The sequence below is a fragment of the Salmo salar genome, chromosome ssa02 (assembly GCF_905237065.1).
Source record: "Salmo salar chromosome ssa02, Ssal_v3.1, whole genome shotgun sequence".
Taxonomy (NCBI): Eukaryota; Metazoa; Chordata; class Actinopteri; order Salmoniformes; family Salmonidae; genus Salmo; species Salmo salar.
Genome location: NC_059443.1, coordinates 93,545,176 through 93,561,557, shown reverse-complemented (window position 1 = coordinate 93,561,557; position 16,382 = coordinate 93,545,176). Strand labels below are relative to the sequence as shown.

General features: G+C 38.5%; 16 non-coding genes across 16 annotated transcripts; all 16 read right to left on the bottom strand.

Annotated features, from left to right (window-relative positions):
* Window positions 1-568: 568 nt before the first annotated feature.
* On the bottom strand, window positions 569-641 carry trnat-cgu (transfer RNA threonine (anticodon CGU)). Its single transcript has one exon. It is a non-coding gene; the product is annotated as a tRNA-Thr (tRNA).
* A 609-nt stretch (window positions 642-1,250) lies between these two features.
* Window positions 1,251-1,323, bottom strand: trnat-cgu (transfer RNA threonine (anticodon CGU)). Its single transcript has one exon. It is a non-coding gene; the product is annotated as a tRNA-Thr (tRNA).
* Window positions 1,324-4,713: 3,390 nt separating this feature from the next.
* trnat-cgu (transfer RNA threonine (anticodon CGU)) lies at window positions 4,714-4,786 on the bottom strand. The gene has a single exon. It is a non-coding gene; the product is annotated as a tRNA-Thr (tRNA).
* A 609-nt stretch (window positions 4,787-5,395) lies between these two features.
* trnat-cgu (transfer RNA threonine (anticodon CGU)) lies at window positions 5,396-5,468 on the bottom strand. The gene has a single exon. It is a non-coding gene; the product is annotated as a tRNA-Thr (tRNA).
* Window positions 5,469-6,078: 610 nt separating this feature from the next.
* trnat-cgu (transfer RNA threonine (anticodon CGU)) lies at window positions 6,079-6,151 on the bottom strand. The gene has a single exon. It is a non-coding gene; the product is annotated as a tRNA-Thr (tRNA).
* A 1,660-nt stretch (window positions 6,152-7,811) lies between these two features.
* Window positions 7,812-7,884, bottom strand: trnam-cau (transfer RNA methionine (anticodon CAU)). Its single transcript has one exon. It is a non-coding gene; the product is annotated as a tRNA-Met (tRNA).
* A 272-nt stretch (window positions 7,885-8,156) lies between these two features.
* On the bottom strand, window positions 8,157-8,229 carry trnam-cau (transfer RNA methionine (anticodon CAU)). Its single transcript has one exon. It is a non-coding gene; the product is annotated as a tRNA-Met (tRNA).
* A 612-nt stretch (window positions 8,230-8,841) lies between these two features.
* On the bottom strand, window positions 8,842-8,914 carry trnat-cgu (transfer RNA threonine (anticodon CGU)). The gene has a single exon. It is a non-coding gene; the product is annotated as a tRNA-Thr (tRNA).
* Window positions 8,915-10,231: 1,317 nt separating this feature from the next.
* On the bottom strand, window positions 10,232-10,304 carry trnam-cau (transfer RNA methionine (anticodon CAU)). The gene has a single exon. It is a non-coding gene; the product is annotated as a tRNA-Met (tRNA).
* A 272-nt stretch (window positions 10,305-10,576) lies between these two features.
* Window positions 10,577-10,649, bottom strand: trnam-cau (transfer RNA methionine (anticodon CAU)). Its single transcript has one exon. It is a non-coding gene; the product is annotated as a tRNA-Met (tRNA).
* Window positions 10,650-11,261: 612 nt separating this feature from the next.
* Window positions 11,262-11,334, bottom strand: trnat-cgu (transfer RNA threonine (anticodon CGU)). The gene has a single exon. It is a non-coding gene; the product is annotated as a tRNA-Thr (tRNA).
* Window positions 11,335-12,993: 1,659 nt separating this feature from the next.
* Window positions 12,994-13,066, bottom strand: trnam-cau (transfer RNA methionine (anticodon CAU)). The gene has a single exon. It is a non-coding gene; the product is annotated as a tRNA-Met (tRNA).
* A 611-nt stretch (window positions 13,067-13,677) lies between these two features.
* On the bottom strand, window positions 13,678-13,750 carry trnat-cgu (transfer RNA threonine (anticodon CGU)). The gene has a single exon. It is a non-coding gene; the product is annotated as a tRNA-Thr (tRNA).
* A 1,316-nt stretch (window positions 13,751-15,066) lies between these two features.
* Window positions 15,067-15,139, bottom strand: trnam-cau (transfer RNA methionine (anticodon CAU)). Its single transcript has one exon. It is a non-coding gene; the product is annotated as a tRNA-Met (tRNA).
* A 271-nt stretch (window positions 15,140-15,410) lies between these two features.
* Window positions 15,411-15,483, bottom strand: trnam-cau (transfer RNA methionine (anticodon CAU)). Its single transcript has one exon. It is a non-coding gene; the product is annotated as a tRNA-Met (tRNA).
* Window positions 15,484-15,749: 266 nt separating this feature from the next.
* trnat-cgu (transfer RNA threonine (anticodon CGU)) lies at window positions 15,750-15,822 on the bottom strand. Its single transcript has one exon. It is a non-coding gene; the product is annotated as a tRNA-Thr (tRNA).
* Window positions 15,823-16,382: the final 560 nt, after the last annotated feature.

Below are 16,382 nucleotides of genomic sequence, written 5' to 3'. Positions count from 1 at the left end.
TTCACTTTTTGACAGTGACGTTGTAAGCACCGTGCCAAAATGTATGGTCTGAAAAACCACAACACCTGAGAAAAAAACAATGATTTCATTCTAAAGTAAAACAATTTGATATCGACCTTAAGATGTGGTTTCCACCGTGACAAAAGTATGTATTGTCTGAAAGTCCAAAACATCTGAGAATTAAATTTCACTTCATCTTCAGAGAACACTTTCTTTTTAAAATCTTTGCTGCCCCGTGTGAGGATCGAACTCGCGACCTTCACATTATGAGACTGACGCGCTACCTACTGCGCTAACGAAGCACATTTAATCAACAAATCTAAAGAAAAAATGATCGATACCGACCTTCACTTTTTGACAGTGACGTTGTAAGCACCGTGCCAAACTGTATGGTCTGAAAAACCACAACACCTGAGAAAAAAACTATGATTTCATTCTAAAGTAAAACAATTTGATATCGACCTTAAGATGTGGTTTCCACCGTGACAAAAGTATGTATTGTCTGAAAGTCCAAAACCACTGAGAATTTATTTTCACCATCAGACAACAGTCTTTTTATAAGCTTTGCTGCCCCGTGTGAGAATCGAACTCACGACCTTCAAATTACGAGACTGACGCGCTGCCTGCTGCACCAACGAGGCACATTAAATATTTAAGTGTAAGAAAAATATCGATACCGACCTTCAGATTTTGACGCTGACGTTGTAAGCACCGTGCCAAAATGTATGGTCTGAAAGTCCACAACACCTGAGAAAAAAACTATGATTTCATTCGAAAGTAAGAAATATAGATATCGACCTTAAGATGTGGTATCCACCGAAACAAAAGTATGTATTGTTATGAAAGTCCAAAACATCTGAGAATTAATTGTCACTTATTCTTCAGACAACACTTTCTTTTTAAAATCTTTGCTGCCCCGTGTGAGGATCTAACTCACGACCTTCAGATTATGATACTGACGCGCTACCTACTGCGCTAACGAAGCACATTTAATCATGAAATCGAAATAAAAAATTATCGATACCGACCTTCACTTTTTGACAGTGACGTTGTAAGCACCGTGCCAAAATGTATGGTCTGAAAAACCACAACACCTGAGAAAAAACTATGATTTCATTCTAAAGTAAAACAATTTGATATGGACCTTAAGATGTGGTTTCCACCGTGACAAAAGTATGTATTGTCTGAAAGTCCAAAACCACTGAGAATTAATTTTCACCATCAGACAACAGTCTTTTTATAAACTTTCCTGCCCAGTGTGAGGATCGAACTCACGACCTTCAAATTACGAGACTGACGCGCTGCCTGCTGCACCAACGAGGCACATTAAACCGTTTAGTGTAAGAAAAAATATCGATACCGACCTTCACTTTTTGACAGTGACGTTGTAAGCACCGTGCCAAAATGTATGGTCTGAAAAACCACAACACCTGAGAAAAAAACAATGATTTCATTCTAAAGTAAAACAATTTGATATCGACCTTAAGATGTGGTTTCCACCGTGACAAAAGTATGTATTGTCTGAATGTCCAAAACCACTGAGAATTAATTTTCACCTTCAGACAACACTGTCTTTTTATAAGGTTTGCTGCCTCGTGTGAGGATCGAACTCACAACCTTCAGCTTATGAGACTGGCGCACTACCTACCTCGCTAACGAAGCACATTTAATCAACAAATCGAAAGAAAAATTTGCGATACCGACCTTCACTATTTGACAGTGACGTTGTAAGCACCGTGCCAAAATGTATGGTCTGAAAGTCCACAATACCTGAGAAAAAAACTATGATTTCATTCTAAAGTAAAAAATATAGATATATACCTTAAGATGTGGTATCCACCGTGACAAAAGTATGTATTGTCTGGAAGTCCAAAACCACTGAGAATTAATTTTCACTTCATCTTCAGACAATACTTTCCTATTAACAGCATTGCTGCCCCGTGTGAGGATCGAACTCACGACCTTCAGATTATGAGACTGAGGCGCTACCTACTGTGCTAACGAGGCACATCTAATCAACAATTCGAAAGAAAAAATTATCAATACCGACCTTCACTTTTTGACAGTGACGTTGTAAGCACCGTGCCAAAAGGTATGGTCTGAAAAACCACAACACCTGAGAAAAAAACAATGATTTCATTCTAAAGTAAAACAATTTGATATCGACCTTAAGATGTGGTTTCCACCGTGACAAAAGTATGTATTGTCTGAAAGTCCAAAACCAGTGAGAATTAATTTTCACCTTCAGACAACACTGTCTTTCTATAAGCTTTGCTGCCCCGTGTGAGGATCGAACTCACGACCTTCAGATTATGAGGCTGACGCACTGCCTGCTGCGCCAACGAGGCACTTTTAAACATTGAGCGTAAAGAAAAAATATCGATAACGACCTTCAGATTTTGACAGTGACGTTGTAAGCACCGTGCCAAAATGTATGGTCTGAAAGTCCACATCACCTGAGAAAAAAACAATGATTTCATTCTAAAGTAAAAAATATAGATATGGATTCCGACCTTCAGATTTTGACAGTGATGTTGTAAGCACCGTGACAAAAGTATGTATCGTCTGAACGTCCAATACCACTGAGAATTAATTTTCACTTCATCTTCAGAAAACACTGTTTTTTTAAAAGCTTTGCTGCCCCGTGTGAGGATCGAACTCACGACCTTCAGATTATGAGACTGACGCTCTGCCTGCTGCGCCAACGAGGCACTTTTAAACATTAAGCGTAAAGAAAAAATATCGATAACGACTTTCACTTTTTGACAGTGACGTTGTAAGCACCGTGCCAAAATGTATGGTCTGAAAAACCACAACACCTGAGAAAAAAACAATGATTTCATTCTAAAGTAAAAAATATAGATATCGACCTTAAGATGTGCTATCCACTGTGACAAAAGTATGTATTGTCTGGAAGTCCAAAACCACTGAGAATTAATTTTCACTTCATCTTCAGACAACACTTTCTTATTAACAGCATTGCTGCCCCGTGTGAAGGATCGAACTCACGACCTTCAGATTATGAGACTGAGGCGCTACCTACTGCGCTAACGAGGCACATCTAATCAACAATTCGAAAGAGAAAATTATCAATACCGACCTTCACTTTTTGACAGTGACGTTGTAAGCACCGTGCCAAAATGTATGGTCTGAAAAACCACAACACCTGAGAAAAAAACAATGATTTCATTCTAAAGTAAAAAATATAGATATCGACCTTAAGATGTGGTATCCACTGTGACAAAAGTATATATTGTCTGGAAGTCCAAAACCACTGAGAATTAATTTTCACTTTCAGACAACACTGTCTTTTTATAAGGTTTGCTGCCCCGTGTGAGGATCGAACTCACAACCTTCAGCTTATGAGACTGACGCGCTACCTACTTCGCTAACGAAGCACATTTAATCAACAAATCGAAAGAAAAAATTAGCGATACCGACCTTCACTTTTTGACAGTGACGTTGTACGCACCGTGCCAAAATGTATGGTCTGAAAGTCCACAATACCTGAGAAAAAAACAATGATTTCATTCTAAAGTAAAACAATTTGATATCGACCTTAAGATGTGGTTTCCACCGTGACAAAAGTATGTATTGTCTGAAAGTCCAAAACCAGTGAGAATTAATTTTCACCTTCAGACAACACTGTCTTTCTATAAGCTTTGCTGCCCCGTGTGAGGATCGAACTCACGACCTTCAGATTATGAGACTGACGCACTGCCTGCTGCGCCAACGAGGCACTTTTAAACATTGAGCGTAAAGAAAAAATATCGATAACGACCTTCAGATTTTGACAGTGACGTTGTAAGCACCGTGCCAAAATGTATGGTCTGAAAGTCCACATCACCTGAGAAAAAAACAATGATTTCATTCTAAAGTAAAAAATATAGATATGGATTCCGACCTTCAGATTTTGACAGTGATGTTGTAAGCACCGTGACAAAAGTATGTATCGTCTGAACGTCCAATACCACTGAGAATTAATTTTCACTTCATCTTCAGAAAACACTGTTTTTTTAAAAGCTTTGCTGCCCCGTGTGAGGATCGAACTCACGACCTTCAGATTATGAGACTGACGCTCTGCCTGCTGCGCCAACGAGGCACTTTTAAACATTAAGCGTAAAGAAAAAATATCGATAACGACTTTCACTTTTTGACAGTGACGTTGTAAGCACCGTGCCAAAATGTATGGTCTGAAAAACCACAACACCTGAGAAAAAAACAATGATTTCATTCTAAAGTAAAACAATTTGATATCGACCTTAAGATGTGGTTTCCACCGTGACAAAAGTATGTATTGTCTGAAAGTCCAAAACATCTGAGAATTAAATTTCACTTCATCTTCAGAGAACACTTTCTTTTTAAAATCTTTGCTGCCCCGTGTGAGGATCGAACTCGCGACCTTCACATTATGAGACTGACGCGCTACCTACTGCGCTAACGAAGCACATTTAATCAACAAATCTAAAGAAAAAATGATCGATACCGACCTTCACTTTTTGACAGTGACGTTGTAAGCACCGTGCCAAACTGTATGGTCTGAAAAACCACAACACCTGAGAAAAAAACTATGATTTCATTCTAAAGTAAAACAATTTGATATCGACCTTAAGATGTGGTTTCCACCGTGACAAAAGTATGTATTGTCTGAAAGTCCAAAACCACTGAGAATTTATTTTCACCATCAGACAACAGTCTTTTTATAAGCTTTGCTGCCCCATGTGAGAATCGAACTCACGACCTTCAAATTACGAGACTGACGCGCTGCCTGCTGCACCAACGAGGCACATTAAATATTTAAGTGTAAGAAAAATATCGATACCGACCTTCAGATTTTGACGCTGACGTTGTAAGCACCGTGCCAAAATGTATGGTCTGAAAGTCCACAACACCTGAGAAAAAAACTATGATTTCATTCGAAAGTAAGAAATATAGATATCGACCTTAAGATGTGGTATCCACCGAAACAAAAGTATGTATTGTTATGAAAGTCCAAAACATCTGAGAATTAATTGTCACTTATTCTTCAGACAACACTTTCTTTTTAAAATCTTTGCTGCCCCGTGTGAGGATCTAACTCACGACCTTCAGATTATGATACTGACGCGCTACCTACTGCGCTAACGAAGCACATTTAATCATGAAATCGAAATAAAAATTATCGATACCGACCTTCACTTTTTGACAGTGACGTTGTAAGCACCGTGCCAAAATGTATGGTCTGAAAAACCACAACACCTGAGAAAAAAACTATGATTTCATTCTAAAGTAAAACAATTTGATATGGACCTTAAGATGTGGTTTCCACCGTGACAAAAGTATGTATTGTCTGAAAGTCCAAAACCACTGAGAATTAATTTTCACCATCAGACAACAGTCTTTTTATAAACTTTCCTGCCCAGTGTGAGGATCGAACTCACGACCTTCAAATTACGAGACTGACGCGCTGCCTGCTGCACCAACGAGGCACATTAAACCGTTTAGTGTAAGAAAAAATATCGATACCGACCTTCAGATTTTGACACTGACGTTGTAAGCACCGTGCCAAAATGTATGGTCTGAAAGTCCACAACACCTGAGAAAAAAACTATGATTTCATTCGAAAGTAAGAAATATAGATATCGACCTTAAGATGTGGTTTCCACCGTGACAAAAGTATGTATTGTCTGAAAGTCCAAAACATCTGAGAATTAAATTTCACTTCATCTTCAGAGAACACTTTCTTTTTAAAATCTTTGCTGCCCCGTGTGAGGATCGAACTCACGACCTTCACATTATGAGACTGACGCGCTACCTACTGCGCTAACGAAGCACATTTAATCAACAAATCTAAAGAAAAAATTATCGATACCGACCTTCACTTTTTGACAGTGACGTTGTAAGCACCGTGCCAAACTGTATGGTCTGAAAAACCACAACACCTGAGAAAAAAACTATGATTTCATTCTAAAGTAAAACAATTTGATATCGACCTTAAGATGTGGTTTCCACCGTGACAAAAGTATGTATTGTCTGAAAGTCCAAAACCACTGAGAATTTATTTTCACCATCAGACAACAGTCTTTTTATAAGCTTTGCTGCCCCGTGTGAGAATCGAACTCACGACCTTCAAATTACGAGACTGACGCGCTGCCTGCTGCACCAACGAGGCACATTAAATATTTAAGTGTAAGAAAAAATATCGATACCGACCTTCAGATTTTGACGCTGACGTTGTAAGCACCGTGCCAAAATGTATGGTCTGAAAGTCCACAACACCTGAGAAAAAAACTATGATTTCATTCGAAAGTAAGAAATATAGATATCGACCTTAAGATGTGGTATCCACCGAAACAAAAGTATGTATTGTTATGAAAGTCCAAAACATCTGAGAATTAATTGTCACTTATTCTTCAGACAACACTTTCTTTTTAAAATCTTTGCTGCCCCGTGTGAGGATCTAACTCACGACCTTCAGATTATGATACTGACGCGCTACCTACTGCGCTAACGAAGCACATTTAATCATGAAATCGAAATAAAAAATTATCGATACCGACCTTCACTTTTTGACAGTGACGTTGTAAGCACCGTGCCAAAATGTATGGTCTGAAAAACCACAACACCTGAGAAAAAAACTATGATTTCATTCTAAAGTAAAACAATTTGATATGGACCTTAAGATGTGGTTTCCACCGTGACAAAAGTATGTATTGTCTGAAAGTCCAAAACCACTGAGAATTAATTTTCACCATCAGACAACACTTTCTTTTTAAAATCTTTGCTGCCCCGTGTGAGGATCTAACTCACGACCTTCAGATTATGAGACTGACGCGCTGCATGCTGCACCAACGAGGCACATTAAAGCATTAAGTGTAAGAAAAAATATAGATACCGACCTTCAGATTTTGACAGTGACGTTGTAAGCACCGTGCCAAAATGTATGGTCTGAAAGTCCACAACACCTAAGAAAAAAACAATGATTTCATTCTAAAGTAAAAAATATAGATATGGATACCGACCTTCAGATTTTGACAGTGACGTTGTAAGCACCGTGACAAAAGTATGTATCGTCTGAACGTCCAATTCCACTGAGAATTAATTTTCACTTCATCTTCAGAAAACACTGTTTTTTTAAAAGCTTTGCTGCCCCGTGTGAGGATCAAACTCACGACCTTCAAATTATGAGACTGACGCGCTGCCTGCTGCGCCAACGAGGCACTTTTAAACATTAAGCGTAAAGAAAAAATATCGATAACGACTTTCACTTTTTGACAGTGACGTTGTAAGCACCGTGCCAAAATGTATGGTCTGAAAAACCACAAAACCTGAGAAAAAAACTATGATTTCATTCGAAAGTAAGAAATATAGATATCGACCTTAAGATGTGGTATCCACCGAAACAAAAGTATGTATTGTCTGAAAGTCCAAAACATCTGAGAATTAATTGTCACTTATTCTTCAGACAACACTTTCTTTTTAAAATCTTTGCTGCCCCGTGTGAGGATCTAACTCACGACCTTCAGATTATGAGACTGAGGCGCTACCTACTGCGCTAACGAGGCACATCTAATCAACAATTCGAAAGAGAAAATTATCAATACCGACCTTCACTTTTTGACAGTGACGTTGTAAGCACCGTGCCAAAATGTATGGTCTGAAAAACCACAACACCTGAGAAAAAAACAATGATTTCATTCTAAAGTAAAACAATTTGATATCGACCTTAAGATGTGGTTTCCACCGTGACAAAAGTATGTATTGTCTGAAAGTCCAAAAACACTGAGAATTAATTGTCACCTTCAGACAACACTGTCTTTTTATAAGCTTTGCGCCCCGTGTGAGGATCGAACTCACGACCTTCAGATTATGAGACTGACGCGCTGCCTGCTGCGCCAACGAGGCACTTCTAAACATTAAGCGTAAAGAAAAAATATCGATAACGACCTTCAGATTTTGACAGTGACGTTGTAAGCACCGTGCCAAAATGTATGGTCTGAAAGTCCACATCACCTGAGAAAAAAAATATGATTTCATTCTAAAGTAAAAAATATAGATATCGACCTTAAGATGTGGTATCCACTGTGACAAAAGTATGTATTGTCTGAAAGTCCAAAACAACTGAGAATTAATTTTCACTTCATCTTCAGACAACACTGTCTTTTTAAAAACTTTGCTGCCCCGTGTGAGGATCGAACTCACGACCTTCAGATTATGAGACTGACGCGCTACCTACTGCGCTAACGAAGCACATATAATCGACAAATCGAAAGAAAAAAATATCAATACCGACCTTCACTTTTTGACAGTGACGTTGTAAGCACCGTGCCAAAATGTATGGTCTGAAAAACCACAACACCTGAGAAAAAAACAATGATTTCATTCTAAAGTAAAACAATTTGATATCGACCTTAAGATGTGGTTTCCACCGTGACAAAAGTATGTATTGTCTGAAAGTCCAAAACATCTGAGAATTAAATTTCACTTCATCTTCAGAGAACACTTTCTTTTTAAAATCTTTGCTGCCCCGTGTGAGGATCGAACTCGCGACCTTCACATTATGAGACTGACGCGCTACCTACTGCGCTAACGAAGCACATTTAATCATGAAATCGAAATAAAAAATTATCGATACCGACCTTCACTTTTTGACAGTGACGTTGTAAGCACCGTGCCAAAATGTATGGTCTGAAAAACCACAACACCTGAGAAAAAAACTATGATTTCATTCTAAAGTAAAACAATTTGATATGGACCTTAAGATGTGGTTTCCACCGTGACAAAAGTATGTATTGTCTGAAAGTCCAAAACCACTGAGAATTAATTTTCACCATCAGACAACAGTCTTTTTATAAACTTTCCTGCCCAGTGTGAGGATCGAACTCACGACCTTCAAATTACGAGACTGACGCGCTGCCTGCTGCACCAACGAGGCACATTAAACCGTTAAGTGTAAGAAAAAATATCGATACCGACCTTCAGATTTTGACACTGACGTTGTAAGCACCGTGCCAAAATGTATGGTCTGAAAGTCCACAACACCTGAGAAAAAAACTATGATTTCATTCGAAAGTAAGAAATATAGATATCGACCTTAAGATGTGGTATCCACCGAAACAAAAGTATGTATTGTCTGAAAGTCCAAAACATCTGAGAATTAATTGTCACTTATTCTTCAGACAACACTTTCTTTTTAAAATCTTTGCTGCCCCGTGTGAGGATCTAACTCACGACCTTCAGATTATGAGACTGACGCGCTGCATGCTGCACCAACGAGGCACATTAAAGCATTAAGTGTAAGAAAAATATAGATACCGACCTTCAGATTTTGACAGTGACGTTGTAAGCACCGTGCCAAAATGTATGGTCTGAAAGTCCACAACACCTAAGAAAAAAACAATGATTTCATTCTAAAGTAAAAAATATAGATATGGATACCGACCTTCAGATTTTGACAGTGACGTTGTAAGCACCGTGACAAAAGTATGTATCGTCTGAACGTCCAATTCCACTGAGAATTAATTTTCACTTCATCTTCAGAAAACACTGTTTTTTTAAAAGCTTTGCTGCCCCGTGTGAGGATCGAACTCACGACCTTCAAATTATGAGACTGACGCGCTGCCTGCTGCGCCAACGAGGCACTTTTAAACATTAAGCGTAAAGAAAAAATATCGATAACGACTTTCACTTTTTGACAGTGACGTTGTAAGCACCGTGCCAAAATGTATGGTCTGAAAAACCACAACACCTGAGAAAAAAACTATGATTTCATTCGAAAGTAAGAAATATAGATATCGACCTTAAGATGTGGTATCCACCGAAACAAAAGTATGTATTGTCTGAAAGTCCAAAACATCTGAGAATTAATTGTCACTTATTCTTCAGACAACACTTTCTTTTTAAAATCTTTGCTGCCCCGTGTGAGGATCTAACTCACGACCTTCAGATTATGAGACTGAGGCGCTACCTACTGCGCTAACGAGGCACATCTAATCAACAATTCGAAAGAGAAAATTATCAATACCGACCTTCACTTTTTGACAGTGACGTTGTAAGCACCGTGCCAAAATGTATGGTCTGAAAAACCACAACACCTGAGAAAAAAACAATGATTTCATTCTAAAGTAAAACAATTTGATATCGACCTTAAGATGTGGTTTCCACCGTGACAAAAGTATGTATTGTCTGAAAGTCCAAAAACACTGAGAATTAATTGTCACCTTCAGACAACACTGTCTTTTTATAAGCTTTGCGCCCCGTGTGAGGATCGAACTCACGACCTTCAGATTATGAGACTGACGCGCTGCCTGCTGCGCCAACGAGGCACTTCTAAACATTAAGCGTAAAGAAAAAATATCGATAACGACCTTCAGATTTTGACAGTGACGTTGTAAGCACCGTGCCAAAATGTATGGTCTGAAAGTCCACAACACCTGAGAAAAAAAATATGATTTCATTCTAAAGTAAAAAATATAGATATCGACCTTAAGATGTGGTATCCACTGTGACAAAAGTATGTATTGTCTGAAAGTCCAAAACAACTGAGAATTAATTTTCACTTCATCTTCAGACAACACTGTCTTTTTAAAAACTTTGCTGCCCCGTGTGAGGATCGAACTCACGACCTTCAGATTATGAGACTGACGCGCTACCTACTGCGCTAACGAAGCACATTTAATCGACAAATCGAAAGAAAAAAATATCAATACCGACCTTCACTTTTTGACAGTGACGTTGTAAGCACCGTGCCAAAATGTATGGTCTGAAAAACCACAACACCTGAGAAAAAAACAATGATTTCATTCTAAAGTAAAACAATTTGATATCGACCTTAAGATGTGGTTTCCACCGTGACAAAAGTATGTATTGTCTGAAAGTCCAAAACATCTGAGAATTAAATTTCACTTCATCTTCAGAGAACACTTTCTTTTTAAAATCTTTGCTGCCCCGTGTGAGGATCGAACTCGCGACCTTCACATTATGAGACTGACGCGCTACCTACTGCGCTAACGAAGCACATTTAATCATGAAATCGAAATAAAAAATTATCGATACCGACCTTCACTTTTTGACAGTGACGTTGTAAGCACCGTGCCAAAATGTATGGTCTGAAAAACCACAACACCTGAGAAAAAAACTATGATTTCATTCTAAAGTAAAACAATTTTATATGGACCTTAAGATGTGGTTTCCACCGTGACAAAAGTATGTATTGTCTGAAAGTCCAAAACCACTGAGAATTAATTTTCACCATCAGACAACAGTCTTTTTATAAACTTTCCTGCCCAGTGTGAGGATCGAACTCACGACCTTCAAATTACGAGACTGACGCGCTGCCTGCTGCACCAACGAGGCACATTAAACCGTTAAGTGTAAGAAAAAATATCGATACCGACCTTCAGATTTTGACACTGACGTTGTAAGCACCGTGCCAAAATGTATGGTCTGAAAGTCCACAACACCTGAGAAAAAACTATGATTTCATTCGAAAGTAAGAAATATAGATATCGACCTTAAGATGTGGTATCCACCGAAACAAAAGTATGTATTGTCTGAAAGTCCAAAACATCTGAGAATTAATTGTCACTTATTCTTCAGACAACACTTTCTTTTTAAAATCTTTGCTGCCCCGTGTGAGGATCTAACTCACGACCTTCAGATTATGAGACTGACGCGCTGCATGCTGCACCAACGAGGCACATTAAAGCATTAAGTGTAAGAAAAATATAGATACCGACCTTCAGATTTTGACAGTGACGTTGTAAGCACCGTGCCAAAATGTATGGTCTGAAAGTCCACAACACCTAAGAAAAAAACAATGATTTCATTCTAAAGTAAAAAATATAGATATGGATACCGACCTTCAGATTTTGACAGTGACGTTGTAAGCACCGTGACAAAAGTATGTATCGTCTGAACGTCCAATTCCACTGAGAATTAATTTTCACTTCATCTTCAGAAAACACTGTTTTTTTAAAAGCTTTGCTGCCCCGTGTGAGGATCGAACTCACGACCTTCAAATTATGAGACTGACGCGCTGCCTGCTGCGCCAACGAGGCACTTTTAAACATTAAGCGTAAAGAAAAAATATCGATAACGACTTTCACTTTTTGACAGTGACGTTGTAAGCACCGTGCCAAAATGTATGGTCTGAAAAACCACAACACCTGAGAAAAAAACTATGATTTCATTCGAAAGTAAGAAATATAGATATCGACCTTAAGATGTGGTATCCACCGAAACAAAAGTATGTATTGTCTGAAAGTCCAAAACATCTGAGAATTAATTGTCACTTATTCTTCAGACAACACTTTCTTTTTAAAATCTTTGCTGCCCCGTGTGAGGATCTAACTCACGACCTTCAGATTATGAGACTGAGGCGCTACCTACTGCGCTAACGAGGCACATCTAATCAACAATTCGAAAGAGAAAATTATCAATACCGACCTTCACTTTTTGACAGTGACGTTGTAAGCACCGTGCCAAAATGTATGGTCTGAAAAACCACAACACCTGAGAAAAAAACAATGATTTCATTCTAAAGTAAAACAATTTGATATCGACCTTAAGATGTGGTTTCCACCGTGACAAAAGTATGTATTGTCTGAAAGTCCAAAAACACTGAGAATTAATTGTCACCTTCAGACAACACTGTCTTTTTATAAGCTTTGCGCCCGTGTGAGGATCGAACTCACGACCTTCAGATTATGAGACTGACGCGCTGCCTGCTGCGCCAACGAGGCACTTCTAAACATTAAGCGTAAAGAAAAATATCGATAACGACCTTCAGATTTTGACAGTGACGTTGTAAGCACCGTGCCAAAATGTATGGTCTGAAAGTCCACATCACCTGAGAAAAAAAATATGATTTCATTCTAAAGTAAAAAATATAGATATCGACCTTAAGATGTGGTATCCACTGTGACAAAAGTATGTATTGTCTGAAAGTCCAAAACAACTGAGAATTAATTTTCACTTCATCTTCAGACAACACTGTCTTTTTAAAAACTTTGCTGCCCCGTGTGAGGATCGAACTCACGACCTTCAGATTATGAGACTGACGCGCTACCTACTGCGCTAACGAAGCACATTTAATCGACAAATCGAAAGAAAAAAATATCAATACCGACCTTCACTTTTTGACAGTGACGTTGTAAGCACCGTGCCAAAATGTATGGTCTGAAAAACCACAACACCTGAGAAAAAAACAATGATTTCATTCTAAAGTAAAACAATTTGATATCGACCTTAAGATGTGGTTTCCACCGTGACAAAAGTATGTATTGTCTGAAAGTCCAAAACATCTGAGAATTAAATTTCACTTCATCTTCAGAGAACACTTTCTTTTTAAAATCTTTGCTGCCCCGTGTGAGGATCGAACTCGCGACCTTCACATTATGAGACTGACGCGCTACCTACTGCGCTAACGAAGCACATTTAATCAACAAATCTAAAGAAAAAATTATCGATACCGACCTTCACTTTTTGACAGTGACGTTGTAAGCACCGTGCCAAACTGTATGGTCTGAAAAACCACAACACCTGAGAAAAAACTATGATTTCATTCTAAAGTAAAACAATTTGATATCGACCTTAAGATGTGGTTTCCACCGTGACAAAAGTATGTATTGTCTGAAAGTCCAAAACCACTGAGAATTTATTTTCACCATCAGACAACAGTCTTTTTATAAGCTTTGCTGCCCCGTGTGAGAATCGAACTCACGACCTTCAAATTACGAGACTGACGCGCTGCCTGCTGCACCAACGAGGCACATTAAATCTTTAAGTGTAAGAAAAAATATCGATACCGACCTTCAGATTTTGACGCTGACGTTGTAAGCACCGTGCCAAAATGTATGGTCTGAAAGTCCACAACACCTGAGAAAAAAACTATGATTTCATTCGAAAGTAAGAAATATAGATATCGACCTTAAGATGTGGTATCCACCGAAACAAAAGTATGTATTGTTATGAAAGTCCAAAACATCTGAGAATTAATTGTCACTTATTCTTCAGACAACACTTTCTTTTCAAAATCTTTGCTGCCCCGTGTGAGGATCTAACTCACGACCTTCAGATTATGATACTGACGCGCTACCTACTGCGCTAACGAAGCACATTTAATCATGAAATCGAAATAAAAAATTATCGATACCGACCTTCACTTTTTGACAGTGACGTTGTAAGCACCGTGCCAAAATGTATGGTCTGAAAAACCACAACACCTGAGAAAAAAACTATGATTTCATTCTAAAGTAAAACAATTTCATATGGACCTTAAGATGTGGTTTCCACCGTGACAAAAGTATGTATTGTCTGAAAGTCCAAAACCACTGAGAATTAATTTTCACCATCAGACAACAGTCTTTTTATAAACTTTCCTGCCCAGCGTGAGGATCGAACTCACGACCTTCAAATTACGAGACTGAGGCGCTGCCTGCTGCACCAACGAGGCACATTAAATCGTTAAGTGTAAGAAAAAATATCGATACCGACCTTCAGATTTTGACACTGACGTTGTAAGCACCGTGCCAAAATGTATGGTCTGAAAGTCCACAACACCTGAGAAAAAAACTATGATTTCATTCGAAAGTAAGAAATATACATATCGACCTTAAGATGTGGTATCCACCGAAACAAAAGTATGTATTGTCTGAAAGTCCAAAACATCTGAGAATTAATTGTCACTTATTCTTCAGACAACACTTTCTTTTTAAAATCTTTGCTGCCCCGTGTGAGGATCTAACTCACGACCTTCAGATTATGAGACTGACGCGCTGCATGCTGCACCAACGAGGCACATTAAAGCATTAAGTGTAAGAAAAATATAGATACCGACCTTCAGATTTTGACAGTGACGTTGTAAGCACCGTGCCAAAATGTATGGTCTGAAAGTCCACAACACCTAAGAAAAAAACAATGATTTCATTCTAAAGTAAAAAATATAGATATGGATACCGACCTTCAGATTTTGACAGTGACGTTGTAAGCACCGTGACAAGAGTATGTATCGTCTGAACGTCCAATTCCACTGAGAATTAATTTTCACTTCATCTTCAGAAAACACTGTTTTTTTAAAAGCTTTGCTGCCCCGTGTGAGGATCGAACTCACGACCTTCAGATTATGAGACTGACGCGCTGCCTGCTGCGCCAACGAGGCACTTTTAAACATTAAGCGTAAAGAAAAATATCGATAACGACTTTCACTTTTTGACAGTGACGTTGTAAGCACCGTGCCAAAATGTATGGTCTGAAAAACCACAACACCTGAGAAAAAAACAATGATTTCATTCTAAAGTAAAAAATATAGATATCGACCTTAAGATGTGGTATCCACTGTGACAAAAGTATATATTGTCTGGAAGTCCAAAACCACTGAGAATTAATTTTCACTTCATCTTCAGACAACACTTTCTTATTAAAAGCTTTGCTGCCCTGTGTGAGGATCGAACTCACGACCTTCAGATTATGAGACTGACGCGCTACCTACTGCGCTAACGAGGCACATCTAATCAACAAATCGAAAGAAAAAATTATCAATACCGACCTTCACTTTTTGACAGTGACGTTGTAAGCACCGTGCCAAAATGTATGGTCTGAAAAACCACAACACCTGAGAAAAAAACTATGATTTCATTCTAAAGTAAAACAATTTGATATGGACCTTAAGATGTGGTTTCCACCGTGACAAAAGTATGTATTGTCTGAAAGTCCAAAACCACTGAGAATTAATTTTCACCATCAGACAACAGTCTTTTTATAAACTTTCCTGCCCAGTGTGAGGATCGAACTCACGACCTTCAAATTACGAGACTGACGCGCTGCCTGCTGCACCAACGAGGCACATTAAATCGTTAAGTGTAAGAAAAAATATCGATACCGACCTTCAGATTTTGACACTGACGTTGTAAGCACCGTGCCAAAATGTATGGTCTGAAAGTCCACAACACCTGAGAAAAAAACTATGATTTCATTCGAAAGTAAGAAATATAGATATCGACCTTAAGATGTGGTATCCACCGAAACAAAAGTATGTATTGTCTGAAAGTCCAAAACATCTGAGAATTAATTGTCACTTATTCTTCAGACAACACTTTCTTTTTAAAATCTTTGCTGCCCCGTGTGAGGATCTAACTCACGACCTTCAGATTATGAGACTGACGCGCTGCATGCTGCACCAACGAGGCACATTAAAGCATTAAGAGTAAGAAAAAATATAGATACCGACCTTCAGATTTTGACAGTGACGTTGTAAGCACCGTGCCAAAATGTATGGTCTGAAAGTCCACAACACCTAAGAAAAAAACAATGATTTCATTCTAAAGTAAAAAATATAGATATGGATACCGACCTTCAGATTTTGACAGTGACGTTGTAAGCACCGTGACAAAAGTATGTATCGT